Genomic DNA, 9,667 nt, shown 5'->3' with positions numbered 1-9,667 from the left:
ATCTCCCTCGTCCTGGAATGAAAAGCCTCATCCTGAGAGCAGATGCGGCGGGGATGGAGGAATTGCGAGAAAGGGATGGCATTTTTGCAAGAGACAGGGTGAGAAGAGGAATAGTCCAGATAGCTGTGAGAGTCAGTGGGCTTATAGTAGACATCAGTAGATAAGCTGTCTCCAGAGATAGAGACAGAAAGATCTAGAAAGGGGAGGGAGGTGTCGGAAATGGACCAGGTAAACTTGAGGGCAGGGTGAAAGTTGGAGGCAAAGTTAATAAAGTCAATGAGCTCAGCATGCGTGCAGGAAGCAGCGCCAATGCAGTCATTGATGTAGCGAAGGAAAAGTGGAGGACAGATACCAGAATAGGTACGGAACATAGATTGTTCCATAAAGCCAACAAAAAGGCAGGCATAGCTCGGACCCATGGAACCCAAGGAACTTGGAACTAGGTGCCTGGGCTAGGACCCTGAGCCAGAGACTGGACAGGGACCCGGAATCTGGGTCTTGACTCGGGCTCCGATCCCAGATCTAGGTGAGGGCGAGACGTGGCTGCAGGACTGGATGTGGAACTCCTGCACTGGATGAGGCACATGGACAGAACGAGAACACAAAGCCGTGGCTTGGACAGGATGAGGTTCTTGGACTTGGCTTGGACAGGACGAGAGAACTCCAGCACTGAGCTGGGTGAGGCCACAAAGCTCAGACTTGGACAGGGCTGGAACATGGCTCCTGGACTTGGTCTTGGAACACAGGAACATGGGAACACAGAGCCTTGGACTTGAGCATAGGAACAGGGAACACAGAGTCAGGACCCCTCCTTGGGAACAGGACGTAGGGGCAGGACTCATACACAGAACATGGACACTAAACACGGGGACACCAAGAGACAGTTCCAAACTCAACAATAGATAGTTCCTTATCTTGGCATGGCAAGGCTCCAGTTTCACTCCGGCGGTTGAACTTGATGGGGATACCGACAAGGTTGCAGGCAAAGGTTTCAGGTAGAAGGGAACAGTCCAGCAAACAATCCCTGGTTTGCAGAGGTATTTATGTGCCGGACTGAAATGAGAATCAGGTGCCTCAATTAAGGCACCCAACAGAACAAGGGAGAAAACAGGAAAACCTGGAACAAGGATCGATGGACCAGACTGTGAACTGGAATGTGGACTTCAAGGACTGGACCATGACAAGGGGTTTGTATATGTAATCACAGACCTCTTTAAATACCCTTGGATAAATGTTGCCTAGCCCTGGAGATTTATTAACTTTAGCCTTTTCAACTGGAGCAAGACCTCACTTCCTAAGACCTCCAAGTAACCTAAAACAATCTTATTTTTCACTACACTTACTGGCATATTGCTAACATCTTTGCAGGTGAATATTTTAGCCAAAGATGAGTTAAGAGTATCTGTACATTCTTCTCTGCATAATTCAATACTCCACTATTATTCCTAATGCACTTAACTTCCTCCTTGATTTTTCTCTTGCTACTAAAGTATTCAAAAAACCTCTTAGGGAAAATCTTAGCATTATTAGCAATATCCTTCTCAACCTGCCTTTTGGCAATCCAAACTTCCCTCTTGACTATAGCTCTCATATCTTTATTTGCCCTACAGTTAACATCATTGCTATATTTTTCGGTATTCCTTATATAGCTGTTTTTTCTACAATAATTTTTATGTATATCTTTATACATCCATGTAGTAAATCTATTGTTTTTATTGCTTTTCACAGTCTTGGGTATGAACATTTCCTGCATTGCTTGTACTACCTCTTTAAATCAACCCCATTTTTCCTCAACTGACTCAACATCAAGCAGTTCCTTCCAGTTTACTTTCTGAAGTCTTTGCCGCATCTGCACAAACTTTGCCTTTCTGAAATTCAATTCAATATTTTTAGCTTTTACTGATATACTCTCCCAAAAAAGCTTCGAGACTAACAAGGTTATGATAAGGCTCAACAACCTCTGTACTCAAAATTCTATCCTGATTGTTACAGAATATCAAATCCAGACAGGCCTCTCCTCTTGTCGGTACATTAACATACTTCGTCAAAAAACAATCATTCAATAACTCGATTAATTCACTTTCCTGTAATCCATTAGTCACTGGGTTCTCCCACTTAGTATTTGGAAAATTAAAGTCACCCATAACTATAACATCATCCTTGGAACTTGCTGTTTAAACATTCTGATAGACTTGTTTACTAAAATCACTATCAGCATGAGGGGGTCTCAAACACACACCTCATGTTATTCCTTTATCCTTATAGGTTTCAAATCTCACCCAGATATCTTCACTCAGTCTCCATTCATCTTCTATCATAAGCAGCCTCACATTTAAATTCTCTCTCTTGTATATTACTACCTTTACGACCTTGTCTATCTTTCCTAAGTGAAGTATATCTTTAATACTATATTCACCACCATCCTTTGAGGTCAGCCAAGTTTCAGTTATTCTTATTATATCATACTTGTATACACTTACATATCATTCCAGCTCGTTTATTGTATTCCTACTATGTTCTCCTCCACTAAAGTGTTTAAATTGTAGAAACTGACGTTCTAAGTTCCGTGCCCCCCCCCCCACATTCCCTAGTTTAAACTAACTGAAGCATACGCCTGCCCAGTACACCAGTGCCCCTCCGTTTCAAATGCAACCGATCTCGGCGGTAAAGTCTCCATCTGCCCCAAAATGTCCCATAAACCTATGCCCCTCTAACCTACACCATGATTTGAGCCACCCGTTAAATCTTTTGATCTCCTTCATCTTACCTGGACTGGCGCGTGGCACAGGCAGAAGTGTCGAGAAGACCACCTTGTCAGTTCTGTCCCTAAGTTTCTCGCCTAACTCTTTAAACCTGTCTTGCGGAACTGAAAGCCTGTGCCCTTACCTATATTATTTGTTCCAATGTGGACAATGACTACTGGATCCACCCCAGCTCTGGTCAGGAGCTTATCTACTCGTCCAGGGCTGTCTCCTACCTGTGCTCCTGTTAGGCAACACACCGTACGGGACTGTCCCGTGTCAGTGAGTCCTGAATCTCACCCCCCCCCCCCATTAACTGAATCTCCTACTGTTACTGCTTCTTTTTTACGGGGTTTAGGTCTGGGGTTAGTGAGGATGCTGTGATCCTGTGGGGCTCCTCTATCCTGCCAACCACCTTAGAGGTTTCCTGGTCGTCAAGCATCATAGATGTTCAAAATGGTTGGGGTTGAAGCCCCCGAACAGTGTGCAACTTTTACCCAGCACGTCCTTCCCACGGTTACCCACCTGTCTCTTTCTTTTTGGTCTGGAGTCTCAACCCGTGGCTTTCTTGGGGTGCACACTGCCTCCCTAAAGGACATCGGGAGCACATCTGTCAATTCTCTACAACATCGCAGGTTAGCTAGCTCCTGCTCGAGTTCAGCCACCTTGTTCCCGAAGTTTTGGGTTAGCTGACATTTCTCATATTAACTCTCCAGGGGAGCGAGTTTCCGTGAATCCGAACATCAGGCAAGATTGACATTGCAGAGGCTGCATTATTATACTTCTAGGGGGAAAGAACTACTGAACTACTGAAGATTAAGTGATTGTATATATTTAGATTCTCAAAAGTAAAATGCAATTTACTCTACTATTCCTACTTTGCTCCTGATGTACCAGATAGCGCCTAACACCTAACGCGTGCTTGGACCTTCCGCGGACTTTCTAGATTTGCGTTCCCTGATCGATTCGCTTTCTCCCCCGGTAAACTCTACCGCGAAGCGATTCTTGGTCCCGCCTTGTTAGGCCTACAATTTCACCTCTATCTAATTATCGGCTCACTTTTTCGTCGAAATCACACTAAGCGCCCATTTTACCGCTAGAGAACTGCTTATGCAAAGGCGAAAAAAAAACGGCCGCCCAAAACAAGGGCTGGGCCGCGGGGGAAAAAATTCCTTTGCGGGCTCTGTACGGCGGCCAAACACAGGTTATATAAGCAGCTGCGTCCAAAATTTAAAACAACAAAAGAACACTACAAATCAAACCTTTTTCTTACACTCTCGCACTCTCCCAAACAGCGCGCACAGTAGGGCTGGTGTCCGGGGCACCAGACGAAGACTTGCGCACGGTTCTGTATATTATGATAATTTGTAGTATATTTTATGTAGTACTGCTGAAACACATACAATAAATCTGATTCTGCGGTGGGGAACCTCAAAAATGGTGCCCCCCACCTCGGGTGAGTTCAGTCAGTGCAGTAAGGTTAGAGTGCACGATTCTCATCAGCTTCGTACATCCCTGTGCATTTGAATTGTCCTTCCAGTCCATGATGCAACCAGTCAGGATACCTTCAGCACTACATCTGTACACGTTTATTACAGTGACAAGCTGGACCTCATTACTCCTTTGGCTCACCTTCCTTGTGATTGCATCTACGTGTAGACCCCAGAATATGTCTTCCCGTGATGGGATAACCCTCTCAGCCCAGGGATTAGCCTGGTGACATAGGCAATTGACCACAGTCAGGAGAAACCTCTGCAGTTTTGCCACCTTATGTCATGAAAAGTGCTGGCCGATAATCAGTTACTGGTAACAGGAAGCACCAACAGTGCACTTATCCTTAATAAAGGCAATATTTAACATAAATAACTTTAAAAATTTGAAACATTTTGCAACATCTTCACCCGATTCAATTTCCTCTTGATATCCCCATGATCACAAAAGGCAGTCTTCGGCCAATCCATCTCACTTCATGGGTTCATGCTCTTTGCAATTTTTCCAAATGCCTTGGATGAGGAAGCGGAAGGGTGGGTTAGCAAGTCTGCAGATGATATGCAGGTTGGTGGTGCTGAGGACAGTGTGAAAGTTTGTCGTAGGTTACAACGGCTATTGATAGGATTCAGAGATGGGCTCCATCCGACAAGAGTTCAATCCAGAATAGGGTGAAGTGATACACATTGGAAGGTCAAATTTGAAATCAGAATACTGAGTTAATGGCAGGATTCTTAGCAGTGTAGAGGAACAGAGGGATCTTGGAGTTCACATCCAGAGGTCCCTCAAAATTGCCACATGAGTTGATAGGGTTGCTAAGAAGATACCTGGAGTGTTAGTCTTCATTATTCAGTTCCAGAACCACAAGGTAATGTTACAGTTCTGTAAAAGTCGGTGAGACCACACTTCAGAATCAGGTTTATTATTACTGACATAATGTATGTCATGAAATTAGTTGGAATATTGTGTTGTGTTCTGGTCTTCCCATCATAGGAAGGAAGTGGAAGATTTAGAGAGGATGTAGGGGAAATTGACCAGGATGCTCTCTGCATTGGAGAGTATTTCTTTGGAGGATGGGCTGAGTGAGATGTGGCTTTTCTCTTTGGAGCAAAAGGGGATGAGAGTTGACGTGATTGAAGTGTATATGGTGATTGACATAGATAAGTTGGACAGCCAAAGGCTTTTCCTCATGGTGATATGGTTTCTACCAGGCGGCGGAAGTTTAAGGTGATTGGAGTAAAGTGTAGTGGGGTTGCATTTTGTTAAAGCACAGAGCATGTCGCCAGGGATATTGGTAGAGGCAGGTATATTAGAGACATTTAAAAGACTCTTAGATAGGCACATGGATGGAAGGAAAAGGGAGGGTTATTTGGAAGGGAAGGATTAGATTAACATCTTTTTTAAGTTGCTGATTTTTACCAGCCCATTGGTAATACATTATTCTGTTTGAAATTTTAATTTTCCTACCCTAATCCAAGTGCATGCATCAAATCTATAATTCATTCTCTTTAACCCAGTTAGACAAAAAGAGCTTTATTACTTCAAAATCTGCAGTCTCAGAATCCGTCTGTTCAGTCGGCCCAGCACGGCATCCTTACAAAAGCTGGACGCCCTCAGCATACGAGCCGTTAGGAGAACATCATACGCGACTAGAGTGATTGCATTACTACAGCGGGACACCATCGACCTGCTGCAGAAGGCACCAAAGAGACTGACATGGAGATAAAGAAAATTCACACCACAATCTGCTGAAGCTTTCTCAACAAGCCTCTTGAAGTTAGTATGCTATCATTAAATTTCAGTAAATACTCACCTTTAACACTGTCTAAACTACACATTTCCTGCTGAAGTAAGAGCATTGCCTCTTGGCCCATCAAATCTATACCAGCTGTCAGAGCACTCCCATCATTCCCTTTCCCTCAATGATTCCCCTGTAAACTATTCTCTCTCACATGCCTGTGAAATCCCTCACAATGACCTTCTACCAAAACCAATCAACCAAGCGGCATAAATTGTCTTATTTTACACATTGGTTGTCAAAGTCTTTGTTTATGTATAGTTTTTTTCCATAAATTCTATGGTTTCTTTATTTTTCTGTAAATATGTGCTAGAAAATAAATCTCAAGGTAACATATAGAGTATGTACTTCGATAGTAAACTTTACATTGACTTTGCCATCTTTAGATATGAAAGGAAACTGGAGCAAATGAGGGAAACTCACATGTACACAGGGTGAAGCTGCAAACTCCACACTGAGAGCACCAGAAGCCCGGATCTGATCCAGGTCCCTGGGGGCTGTGAAACAATGACACTAACTGCTTAGCCGGTTTCTGTTTAGCAATCCAGATTTTGCTTTGCAAACTGAAAACTGGCTGGGATACCTCCCAAGTTAAAACTAGTGTCCAGGATAAGTTTCCAGAATCACTGATGTTCAAAGTTTAAAGTAAATTAATTATCAAAGAACCTATACTACATATGAACATTTACTACTGAGATTACTTTTCTTGCAGGCATTCACATTAGCACAAAGAACATTCTACATATAGCAGGCCCTTCAGCCCATCATGTTGTGCCAAAGCAATTAAATTAGTGATCAAGTGGCCAAGTTATCCAGTCCCTTCTGCCAACATAATGTCCATATCCTTCCGTTTGCACATTGTGCAGGCAGCAGGGACTAGTTTATGGATAGCTTACAAATTCAAGAAATGCAATAGAATCAATAAAATAATATAGTCATATAAAGACTGACAAATAACCAATGTGCAAACAAAGATTCGCTGTGCAAATACACTAATAATAATATTAATAATTTTACAGAAGGTAAAATATATCTCTTACCTAAAGGGGTAATTACCAAAGATCCATCAAAATATTGTCCTATTAATTGCTTGCAAACGATATACAGTGCCTATGAAAAGTATTCAGCTCCCTTGGAAAAGACAAAAAGGTCTGTTTCCGTTGATCAGTGTCAAAAAAAAAGTTAAATTAAATCCACTGTGATTCAATGTTGTAAAACAATAAAATATGAAAACGTCCAAGGTGGGTGAATACGTTTTATAGGCACTGTATATAAAATTGTAACATCACACATAGAAACATAGAAAACCTACAGCAAATAAAGGCCCTTCGGCCCACAATGCTGGCCAAACATGTGCTTACTTTAGAAATTACCTAGGGTTACCCATAGCCCTCTATTTTTCTAAGCTCCATGTACCTATCCAGGAGTCTCTTAAAAGACCCAGCACACATCTCACAACTAATCACCACTCATTTAGATAACCACAATATACTTACAGAAGACAGAAAGGATGCTGTAAAGGTATGAAAGGATGTAAAGAACAACCGATAATAGGATCTATAATTCTGAATCAAGCCCAAAGGAAAAGCAGAAATGTTTCATGTTGTTATATTGTCTACCAAAAAGCATTAGATTCTGTCCCACACTCCTGGTTAATAGAAGTCCTTAATACATATAAACTATACTCTATACTTGTGAAATTCCTACAATATCCAATGAAGCATCAGCGTACTATGATCACCCTATATATTAACAACAACAAAAGAACAACCATCAATATCAAAATAAACGGAGGCATTATTTCAGGGCGACTCTCAAAGCCCACTATGGTTTCGTCTAGCTTTAAACTCGCTCTCTAATTTACTAAATCGGACGAAAATAGGGTATCAAATTAGAAACGACCAAACCAAGTACACCTTGACACACCTTCTATACATGCACGGTTTGAAATTCTACGCTCCTTCATCAGTAAAGTTAAAGTAATTCATTCAAATAGTAGAACTATTTTCGAAAGATATAAACATGAACTTTGGACTAGATAAATGTAGAACATTAAGCATAAGGAAAGGTGCAATGGAGCTAGTAGAATATGAAACAGAGCGGCAGGATACAATACAACCGATGGATGAATGTGAAACATATAATTATCTGGGATATTAGCAATCAAAGAAAATAGATCATAGTGTGAAAAAGAAAAAAGGTTTGACTTCAAGGCTTAAGCAAATCTGCCAACCACAGCTCAGTAGTAAAAATATAACAGAGGCAATCGGTACTTCTCGCAATTCCCGATATTAGCGTTTTCATTTGGCATAACATAACCGATCTTGAAAATTTGTAAAGAAATGAGATGACAAATTTTAGAAAACACCATGTGGGGACAGACGGAGGGCAAATGAAGTAAATCTGGAGTGACAGACAACGCAACTGGAAGGGTTCAGCGGGTCAGGCAGCGTTCATGGAGGGAGATAGACAAGCTGACGTTTCAGATAGAAACCCTTCGCCAGAACCGGAATGTAAAATTCGCTTGCGCAGTAATTGGGACGAAGTACCTGGATCAGTACTATCAACGCCTGAAAAGAGCATTTGTGCCACACAATGCAAATGGCGTAGGTAACACAAGAGATCCTACAGATGCTGGAAATCCAGAGTAACGCACACACACAAAATGCTGGAGGAATTCAGCAGGTCAGGCAGTATCCATGGAAAGTCGGTGCTTGGGCCCAAAACCCTTCATCAGGACAGTGTCTCGGCCGGTCCGAAACGTCGACTCTGAACTTTTTTCTCTATAAATGTGGTCGTTATGTGTATTTAACAGAAAACGACGAGAACAACTGAGAAATATCCGTGTGTTTTTTTATTGAAACATTGCGTTAGTATTTAGATTCCTTTTAAGAACCTGCAGATGTTTAAGATGCTAAACGGTTAACATATCCAATATTACAGAGTAAGAGGACCCGTTTTTGCATTGCCTCGCGGTGAAGTTCTGCCGCGTGATGCTAAGATGCGATGCTTAATCACGTCTCGCACCCGATTTCGTTTAAACAAAAAAATCTAGTCGCTTATTGTTGTTTTATGAATTTCCTAAACCGTATGGGCACAAACAAATTCCAGCTCACTGAACACGTCTTTCTAAATTTCGGCCTTTTTTAAGGGTGGGTTTTCTAAGGGGTGAGTAGTAACGGAGAGATGAGTTTCTGCCGGAATTTATTCGCCTGGGAATGTAACGCACAATCTTTGGAAGGTAATTCCCTATGTATTTAATTAAAGGGTCGCACATTGTCATGACGTGATAGAAAGATCCGTACAGAAGAAATTGAGATTAAATGCATCCAATTTATAAAATCCGTTAGAAAGAGCATCTGAGAATCAGAATCAGGTTTATTTTCATTTAAACTTGTCTTATTTTGCGGCAGCGGTCAGTTTAATAAGAAGTTTATATAAAATGACATGTAATGTAATATAGATATAAGAATTAGTGCAAAAAGAGAGCAAATAATAGTGAGGTGGTTTTCTTGGGTTCCTTGTCTATTCAGAAATTTGAAACGAAGCTTTTCACAAAACCGCTGTCATCTCTGATGGTAGTGATGAGAGAGACCATGTTCTGGGTGGTCAGGGTCCTGTATCTGCTCTCTGATGGTAG

This window comes from Mobula hypostoma, chromosome 4, assembly GCF_963921235.1.
Source record: "Mobula hypostoma chromosome 4, sMobHyp1.1, whole genome shotgun sequence".
NCBI lineage: Eukaryota > Metazoa > Chordata > Chondrichthyes > Myliobatiformes > Myliobatidae > Mobula > Mobula hypostoma.
Note: the sequence above shows the minus strand (reverse complement) of the source record.